The 10,267-nt window shown below is 44.9% G+C and overlaps 2 long non-coding RNA genes across 2 annotated transcripts; both read right to left on the bottom strand.

The window, feature by feature from the left end:
* Nucleotides 1-3,267: 3,267 nt before the first annotated feature.
* LOC102075677 (uncharacterized) lies at nucleotides 3,268-5,231 on the bottom strand. The gene is made up of 3 exons (XR_267104.4): nucleotides 5,098-5,231; nucleotides 4,928-5,023; nucleotides 3,268-4,255 (listed from the first exon to the last, which is right to left on the bottom strand). It is a non-coding gene; the product is annotated as an uncharacterized LOC102075677 (long non-coding RNA).
* Nucleotides 5,232-8,038: 2,807 nt separating this feature from the next.
* Nucleotides 8,039-8,892, bottom strand: LOC106099007 (uncharacterized). Its single transcript, XR_001225316.3, has 3 exons — nucleotides 8,522-8,892; nucleotides 8,330-8,425; nucleotides 8,039-8,175 (listed from the first exon to the last, which is right to left on the bottom strand). It is a non-coding gene; the product is annotated as an uncharacterized LOC106099007 (long non-coding RNA).
* Nucleotides 8,893-10,267: the final 1,375 nt, after the last annotated feature.

The following is a 10,267-nucleotide window of genomic DNA, read 5'->3' as shown; positions in this document are numbered from 1 at the left end:
AACAGGGTGCATTTATTTACGTTATAGAATACCATAGATATAAATATGATTTGCAATTTTTTTTTTTTAAATATTGTCAAACTTTGGATTTTAAATAAGAGTTTGAGCAATTCTGAGACCAATAGTTGTCTTAGCTTTTATTTTTTTTCTTGTTGCACTTTTTGTGCCTGGAACAATGGAGTCTTCAGTCTTCCTCATCACCCTACCTGGACATCACTCTGTGAAAGACATCAGCTCTGGTCCCCACCTGACACGCAGCTCTCACTCACTGTAGCTCAGGGGTGGGCAATTCCAGGCCCCGAGGGCCGGTGTCCCTGCAGGTTTTAGATGTGTCCTTGAACCAACACAGCTGATTTAAATGGCTAAATTAGCTCCTCAACATGTCCTGAAGTTCTCCAGAGGCCTGGTAACGAACTAATCATGTGTTTCAGGTGTGTTGACCCAGGGTGAGATCTAAAACCTGCAGGACTCCAGCCCTCAGGGCCTGGAATTGCCCACCCCTGCTGTAGCTGAACCAAGTAGCTCTCATGCAACAGCAGCCACATTCCAGGCGATAGTTACAGAATGTGGCAGAACCAAGTGAGGGTACCCGGAAGATCTGAAACACGTGAGGAAGGGCTTGCAGACCTGAGAGGGATGATTTTGGTCGGCTCAGTTCTCTGTTAGTGGGCTGCAGCACTCTTGCCTTTGGGAATCGCTCATTTGGCCATGTACAGACCAAATGGAAGAATGAGGACTGGCTTGATGAAAAATGTGATGAAATCAAGCAGGATGACAAACATTGTCTCCATCAAGCCAACCTGTGCAACCCCACTGCAAAGAAAGATGCCATTCATAGTGGTATTCAGGAGAAACTGCACCAGAAGCAAGACAAAAAGTGACAAGATCCAGGGTCACACTGACATGAAGAAACTGGTTGATGCTGTGAAAGACGTCTGCAGCCCCAAACCCTCAATGTCATCCCTCCTCTTCGGTGCAGATGGAAACAGTGATGACTGATAAGGAAAGGATTCTTGAATAATGAGGCAAGCTCTTCAACAGAATCCCGAGCTGCCCTTTTTCAATCAGTGATGAAGCTATCGATTGTCTTATCCAAGTGCCTATCAAGAAAGTACTGGATGAGCTGCCGATGCTGTCCGAGACCCAGAAAGCAGGAGTTCAAATACAACACACATTAGACGGAGTATCTGAAGGGAACTGAGAACACGTGTTCAGGAGTGCAGCTAAATTTACACACACAAGCTAATACTGATAAATCACATTGTGGATATTTGTATGTACAGAATTCCAAACAGTGAATAAATGAGGCCGCTGGAGTGCTGCTGACTCTAATGTGTGAGAGATGGGTCAGCAGCAGGGAAATAAATGTGGGCACTGCTTCATGCTGCTGCACACAACACACTCAATGATAGTTTCTACTTTGACTGCACTAGAATGAAAAATAGAAGCACTGTCTTTAGTTTTAGTCTTCGGTCTGTTAACATTATATTTGTTAAGAGACGCTTCATGAGGTTTCAGTGAGTATGTTTCACCAAAAGGCATGATGGGAAGCCACAGCTTTATTTGTATTGTAATACATGAGCACAATAAATGTGCCTCTTACAGATACAGCCTGTATTATAATATTAAAAACAAAGACCAAGAGTAACACTGAAACTACAGACATAGAAAATTAAACTGAAACTAAAATAAAAACATTCACACAGACCTTCATCCACTCATTAACCATAGGACACATTCACTGTCCTAACATCATCCCTGAACCCTCACTTTAATTATCACAACTGAACCTAACCCCAATCTAATCATGCACATGCCTGTGTGTGCAGTCATCATGTGCAGCAGCATCATTAACCTGTAGTCATAAATGTTTGAATTTGATCTGTGGTCCAAAGGTGCAGGACACGCTCAAGAAGATCCACCAAATCTAGATAGGGTACTCCATTTTACAGTTTCCTATCCAGTGTGGTCAAGTTACTTGAAAATAGTAATTAGTTACCAATTACTGATTACTTCTCCAAGAAAGTAATCCCATTACTTTACTGATTATTTATTTTCAAAACTAATTAGTTACTTTATTACTTAGTTACTTTTCAAAAACGTGATACACAACCTGAATACTTAATATAACAACAGACCGTTCAGCCCAATTCTACTTTCTCTGCATAATCCATCATATAAAACTGAACCAAATGAAAATCTTAAAAAAAATTGTTTTATTAGTTTGAATCTTTAACTTTCTGCACATTGCATCAAGCAAAAAATTAAATTATATGCACCAGTCTTTGACCTGAAGAAATGTGTTTACCAATTAAACCTATGTTCTGCATATGCCAGCATTTACACTCTTTCAAATAGATGCAAGTAAAACAGCAGAAAATATGAATAAAATCAAAGATTCAGCAGCTCTGAGTCCTGTCGCTCTTAAATCTATTGTCACCTGTTTAGCAGGAGTGGGGCGGGTGGAGGTTTGCCCACAGCGGTCATGTCAGTGGGGGGATCCGGGGGTTTCTCTGTGAGTGTCACATTCCCGTGGCAGCGTGCTCGCTGCTCGCTCAGATTTGAAGTTTAATTTTTCGCTGTAGGAAGACGTTTTCTTCCCACGCAGAGTGAACAGCGGACACTGTTTGTGTCACTTTTTACAGAATCAAACTCAAAGTAATGTGATTACTTCAACGCTTTAAATGCTGCATGGTCGTACTCTCCCACACTCCATATTATCCATTGTTGAGCTGCACACGTCTGTTGCTGCCACGGACGTCACACGCTCCCACAAACAAAATCACGCTTTAGTAACGCAGCGTGACTACGGGAAAGTAACAGTAATCTTACTACTTTTTTGCAGGATTAATCCGTTGCGCTACTTGTTACTTGAAAAAGTAATCGGATTACAGTAACGCCTTACTGCCCATCTCAGTTCCTGTCATACTACATACATGAGCAGATAAAATGAGAGACACAAACACATGTGAAAAATGAAATCATGGAGGTGAATATAAGTCCACTTGTACAGCATGCAGATTATTCACAGTAATGAGTCCTGTGGGAGTGAAATATAACGATGCAAGAATGTAATATAATGATGAATAGAAACTGCAATATTTTTTAAGGTAGTGGAAACATGCAAAAGCCTAAAATGAGTGATGACTTGCACAAGCTGTCATGTTACGTGGACACGAGGAGGTACACACTAACCCGTCACTCTTGTCAGGAAACACTCAAATTCTTTATGCACAAATACGCACACACACACACACACACACACACACACACACACACACGTGTACGTGTGTACAGACGTATACACACACAGTACACATAATGTACTTTCTGTACAAAGGGCTGGTGGCCGTGTGCAGCAGACTGACTACAGCTTTCAGGGAGGTGAGTTATTAAGATGTATGTGACAGTGGATACACCGTGGGAGAAGGTCTTCACCATAGAGCTCATTTCACAATGTGAATAATTAGGATGGATTTCCGCCTTGAGGGAAAAGTCAGTAACAGCATCCTGGAAGCACATTAGCAGGGTGCTGAGAAGCCTTGTGACAAAAACAAATGGTCCCGTATGCCACATGAGCTCCTTTATTGTTTCTGTTGAGAGCCAGAAGTGTTTCGTGGTTAGACTCTGTTGAATCGAGTCTCCTTTAATGTACCCACACAGCGACCCTGCACACACTACCCTGAGTGCTTGTGTCTGTAGGATAGAGAAATAATAGCCCAGCACACTACAGTAGATAACAGTGTAAATAACACAAACGAGTGGATCCTCTGACACAGTTTTGTACTCGCACAGCCTTTAAACATCAAGCTGCAGTTCAACTTTAGTAACGAGGCTCCTAAAGGATAACTGGACTGCAGTTACAACCTACTATGACTTTATTTTTAGCATTCACCATTAGGATTAAGGAATACTTTAGCTAGCCCTCTCTGCTTTGTTTGACGGGTTTAAAGCAAAAACCATCTGCTTTTGATTCCTGAAGTGAAAATCATTTAGTATACTGAAACATGTTGCAGCCCAGTTTAAAATATGAATTGTTTCTTCAGTGCAGTGAGGGAGTTCAGTCATGTATAGGTAGGTCATTGACACAAGGATCCTGTGTAAAGTGGCTAGCAGGACCACTTCGCTTCGAAAGGCATGAGCTGCGGTGATTCAGCGGAAAATGATGGGATGCCTCCAACAAGGACTCTGGAGAGGTCACATGACTCATCTGGCCTTAGAGTCCTGCATGTGACCAAACCTCAGCCAAACAAAACTGAACAGAAATGAAAACCGAACCGTATTATTTTCATATTAGGACAGAGCCGTCGGCATACAGTCAGTTCACAAGGGTTAGTGGTAACACAAAATAAAATGAAACATGTAACAGTAGCACCTAAAAACAATTAAAAACTCTACTTTATAAAATACAATCACACAGTTTCAGTTTTAAATGTAGGTGGGAGACAGGATAAGCACTGCGCGAAGTCCGTTATAAACGAATCAATAATTGACACACGTTAAGGGGAACGGCCACACACTTCACCCCAACTGGGCGAAACGATATAAAAAGGAGAATCTTCAGTGCTGTCTTCACTCAAGCTCAGCGCGGTGCATACAAAGCGGCAAGGGAAAGGTCAGTTTCAGTGCAGCGCCATTACTGCCTGCAACCATATAAAAAACTAAACTACTCTAAAATAAAATCAGTACATGCATCAGTGTCTACTGATACAGTGAAACAAAAACAAATAAAACAACATCGACAGCCATAGCCGTCACAACAACCCTCAGCTCTTTGCTGTCAATTTAAAACAAATTAAAATAACCGCTGGTGTATCAGGACCTCAGCAACTTGGCACTCTGGAAATGCAAACAGGACATCACTTACACCGAACAGTCGACCGCAGCAGGAATATCCCACCTGGCTTCGTATGTACTGTTCAGTTACCTGTTTACGAGTTGGGGACACCCTCTTACAAATATCGGCCAACAGTGGCGGAGTCCGCTACACGTTTCTCCACAGGAACAAAACAATGGTTTCTTCCTACAGGGGGTACAGATCACTTTAAACCTCCACCTAATTACAAAAATGCAAGCAGAACATTTTCGGTGACCTACCGCTCCAACAGAAGGCTATGGGACCCACACCAAGCTGTCATAGAAAGTTAAAAACGCCAAATAGCACGGCTTAGACCAGGCACTCACACAGCTCAAGGTTCACTCTAGAGACCAACTAATCACCTGCACCTGTGCTTATAAAAGGGAAAAACCCAGCCCCGCCTACCAGGGGCGGTTCCCAGTCTCAGGCCTCACCTGTCACATTCAAACTGAAAAATGTATTCTGATGCCGTTACTGCAATATGTCACAATGGCAATGATAAAAGAAAAACACTGCCTTTCCACTATTATAAAGTCGTCTAATTTTCTAAGCCAACAAACCTGACACTTCAAACATGGTATGAGCATCTGTGGTGACTGCAGTGGACAGCTGTAAACAGCAAACTGACCCTTGTTACACAAACACATGAAATTTTAAGCATCCTGAATAGAACCAAAGAACCGATCAGTCACTGAATCATGAGCCACTTGTGATGTGCAGTGGGAGAGTGGAGCAGAGGTGTCAGGGTGTCTGCAGGGTAGAGCTGTTCCTCACTGGCCTCAGACACCCATATCAGCTCATCTGAAGACTGTGTATTTGGGGTTGACTGTGTTACTCCATCAGACTCTCCCTAGCTTTGTGATTTTCTAGAATATGACCACCTGCAACTCTTTGGAGGAATTCCCCTGCTTCAGCTTGTGGCTCCCTTGGATCATGGCTGAATCCTCTGTGCACACCTGGAGCTTCTCCTTGGCAGCCATACTCACCTGCTAGCCTACTCTACACCACGCTGCTCTGGAAACCCTGGCCCCAGCTAGCCCTCTGTCGAACCCCTCCCCACTACAACTCCCCAATCCTCAAGTAAGGTTTTCAATTTATCACATAGTATCACCTCTCAACAGCAGGTGGCTGGACCACAGACTGGGCTGGAGGCTGGACGAGCTGCAGGCTGAGCTAATAAACCAGGTGCTTGAGCTGGAAATAGGTCTGCTAATTTAACCAGGGATTGAGCTAGTGCCTGAAAAGCTGGATCAGGAGATGGATGAGGTGGATAAAGTGATAGACTGACAGGTGGACCGGGTAGCTCTTCCGAGCCTCCAATGTGCGAGGATAATGGCTGGAGAGCCTCAGCTGAGGCTCTAGGGAGGTCAGGTGGGATCCTGGCCGCCCTCACCCTAGGCACTGGCACAGGCACAGAGCTAGCTGGACACCAGTCACCCCTACCCGAGGAACAGGAACAGGAGTGGACTGGGTCTTAGCTGCCCTCGCCCTGGGAGCTGGCACAGGAGTGGGTGCTGGCTGCACGTCAGCTGCATCGACCGGAGGAACTGGTACTGGTGTGGGGATGTGCTGAGCCCTAGCTGCTCGAGGAGCTGGTAAAGGGACAGGCTGAGCCTTAACCGCCTTCACCTGAGCGGGATGAACAGGTGAAGGGCATGGCTGAATCTGAGGCGCCTTGCTAAAAGGAAAAGACTGAACCATGGGTGAGGAAAGGATGATTGAGTGGGAGAAATTATCAGGTTTAGCGGTGTGAATGTTTTTAATGGGAGGGTGGAACAGTCTTTATGAAAGAAGGATGGTGAGTATTAATTGGAAAGTCCAGAATGTAATCACAGTAAACAGTCTTTTTTTGCGAACAGTTTCTGGGTTGTGGTGATGGGGAAGAAAAGTCTGTTTCGCTCACCATCGGACACTGCTGCTCCAAGCAGGAAGGGCGACGGTGGCGTGAGCCTCGCTTCTCCTTCACGGAAACAGCTGAGCCGCTGAGCGAGGGAGCCTCCATTGAGCCGAGATGGGAGGCATAGTCGCTGCACCACAGAGAGGTGGAAGGACCAGTGAGTGAGGCGGCTGGCCGGGCGAGCGAGGAGCGGAGCAGCAAGAGAGGGAGCGGCCGAAGCGTGGTGAGAGACGGCCACTCTCCGCGGCGAATGCTCCGATGCAGGTAAGAACGCGGCCTCTCCAAGACCCGCCCAGAGCCAGGTGAGTCCCTGCGAAGATATGCTCCCTCTCCGCAAAGAGCCGCTGTTTTCCCCTGAGCTCCTCCGTCCAGAGAGAGAGCGCTGCCTCCTGCCGCTCGAAAAGGTCAGAGTCCGCTGGGTCACACTGTCTCCGTGGCACGGGTCGTGTCCTTCTGTCAGGGGTTGCAGTGTGGATGTGGAGAAGAGGAAGTGACCCAAACGCAGGACTCGCGGTGAAAGCTGGTATTTATTGCAGATGGAATGAACGAACAGAACACGAGCAGGAAATGGCTGGCTGACTGAACTGAGCGTACGGCGACAACCTAACATCAACAATGACACGACGCGAAACTTAGGGTTTAAATACAGGGACCGATGAGGATGGTAATGAGAGACCAGTGAGTACACAGCTGAACATAATGAAACCGGAAATGGAACATGAGGAAAACAAACAGTGAACATGAACTGAAAACGCTGGGTCAACGACCCAGGAACCCTGACAGTACTGTTGCCATTACTGCAGTCATGGTGTGTTTGGTCCTTCACGACCAAGCAAGTGAAATGTGTTACCCAAACTAAAAATCCAGAATAGGACTGTAAAGATACCCCAGCACTTCTGACACCTTCATCTCATTCTGTATATGAATAAATAAATAAAGTACACTTATGGCTCCATGTGGGTCACCGATTCACCAAATGTAATCATATATTCTTTGACTTTCACATAATTTCACTGCTTTAGACTGTCCAGGATCTGCATGCAATTTGGCATCCGTTTTGGATAGTGGGAGAATTACAACATTTTATATAAAAATATTCCTGCAGCCTTATTGGGCCACTGTCATGACAGTAGTTTGTTTGAATTATAACTACTTTAGCCATTCAATACTCTCCAACAGGTAGTAAAAAAAAATAAAAAGCTGTCACGACGCCCGCAAACTGATAGCAAAACTGGACTCAAACGCAGAGAACCACAACAGAGACGGCAAGTACATTTTTACAGTGTTTATTTAAGAAAACAGAGATTAATACATAGCAAAGTGTTACTAGAGCAGGGTGTGGGTGGCATAGTGACGTGGCCGTGGGTCAATAAGGGAAAACTGGGAATTAACAGGTGCGACTGGAACGAAGTGGGTACGTCTGAGAAGAAAAGAGAGCGGGGTTAGGAAGGTGATGAGGCAATGGCCACTTAGGGAAGGTGAGTACGACTGATGTTGCTTACTTACCGGGGTGAGCTTGGCTGTGAGGGAGAGGGGGCGAGAATCCAGGTGAGTATTGGCAAAGACTGGCTTACCTGAGTTCACTGCGTCCGGGGTGGTGAGAGATGGCTGGAGAGCAGGAAGGTGAGGTTCATGGTATTTTCCACAATGGAGAGGTAGTCCAAGAAAAGCTGAAGGTAAGCGGCGAGGATGGTCCAGGTGAATTGTGGCACAGGAAAACAAGGTAAGCAGAAAAAACCAAGAATATGAAAACTTGGAGCCAATACCAGCACGAGGTCGCTGTCAAACTGGCAGTGAAGGAGAGTCTGCATCACGCTTAAATCCTCAACCTGATCACCCAGAATATCAGCTTCAGGTATGCAGGACTGCAGGAGAGATGATGGCTCCACCCAGGGGTGGAGACCAAGGGAACTCAGCTGCCTGATGGGATTTTTCAGTCATACCTCCAGATCATGACAAAAGCTGTGTTATAATATGTATATATATATATATTCTGATTCAGTAAAAGGACTAGATATTACAATCCCTGACAATGCATTGCATTAAATGGAGAGAATCTTGAGGGATGGCTGTTATGAGGAAAAGCATCCCAGAAACTTTACCAGCAGCACACATCGTTGTGTGCCTCAACTTTCATTCTTTTACCCAGGCTAATCTGCCATTTTTCCTTGGTTAGGTTTAGGGATTAGAGATCTGATCTAAATTATCATATTAAAATTTGGGGACATTGTCAGTAGTGGACCTTTGATTCATCGGGTGTTTCGGCCATTATCACTAGACACCCTCATCCAAGGAGGCCCTGCCAGGGTTGATCAGCCTCGGAGTGTGTCACTGGTTTATGTTAAATTGTTATTTCTCTTCTACTTTCTGCTGTTTAGTTTTCTACAGTTTATTTTCTTATATCTATTCACTGCGATGAGAAATAATGCTTACCTCTTTAACATTTATGGAGCCTGATTTCTTCAAAGGGATAGAAAGGTGATAGAGAGAAGTAAGACAAGTAAGTCAGATAAGAAAGGAGAGAGCAGAGAGGAGAGCTGGACAGGGGGTGCCCGATCTGGCTTCCCACACATCCCCGCCGGTTCGGGCTGTACGCTCTACCTCCCCACCGCCTCCAAGAAAAGGGAAGAAGAGCAGAGGGGAGAAGAGCGAAACATTTTTCTTTTCTTTTCTTTCATTCTTCCTTTTGGTTTCACTACCATGAGGTTAACTGCACAGTCCCCAGGAGGCCCTGAGACAGCTGTATCAGTCAATCAGCAAAACGTCTAATGTTATGTTTTACCCTTTGACACCCCTGTTGAGGCTGGCCCACCCCGGGTCGATCGATCCTGGGCGTGTATCTCGCAGTTAGCTGACTGCCTTAGCTGCCCAGGTGATGTCAGCCCTTTTTAGCCATAGCCAGTGACTGGTCCTGTCAGCAGTGTTAGCTAGTTCTCTAATAGCCTGAGCAGTTACAGCCTAAGCAGTTTTGCTGTTGTACTGGCAACAAAGCCCCTGCACCCCACTTCCACCGGGCGCACCTTGATCTTCCAGCCTCTGTCCTCTGCCTCAGCTGCCAAGTTGGCATACCGCAGCTTCTTACGCTCAAACGCTTCCTCAATTGCTTCCTCCCATGGTACCTTCAGCTCAATGACGTACGCAAGTTTTTGGGAGTTATTTTGTATGGAATTGTATTATTTATGTTATTTATTTATTTTTGTTTCTCAAAGATTATTTTTTGACCTGAATGCAAATGGGGTTCAACCAATGGGATTGTTTGTCCCGCCTTGTTTTGAAAACTTATTAGCTGTTGTTAGGTTAAGGAAAAAACAGTATGTCTATCCGTTGTATTGAAATGTTTTATTGTGTTACTTTTATTCATCACTGTTGTTACTTGACAGTGAGCAGAGTATACTGAGTTTGCTGCTTTTAATGAGCAGTGTCAGTTGCTTTAATGATTGGTGATAGCTACATTGCCATGTAATGAAAACCCTTTTGAATTTGATCAGTTGTACAACGTTAGAAATAGGACT

This window comes from Oreochromis niloticus, linkage group LG11 (assembly GCF_001858045.2).
Source record: "Oreochromis niloticus isolate F11D_XX linkage group LG11, O_niloticus_UMD_NMBU, whole genome shotgun sequence".
NCBI classification, from domain to species: Eukaryota; Metazoa; Chordata; class Actinopteri; order Cichliformes; family Cichlidae; genus Oreochromis; species Oreochromis niloticus.
The sequence above is the reverse complement of the archived record's forward strand: the minus strand, read 5'-3'. Positions and strand labels throughout refer to the sequence as shown.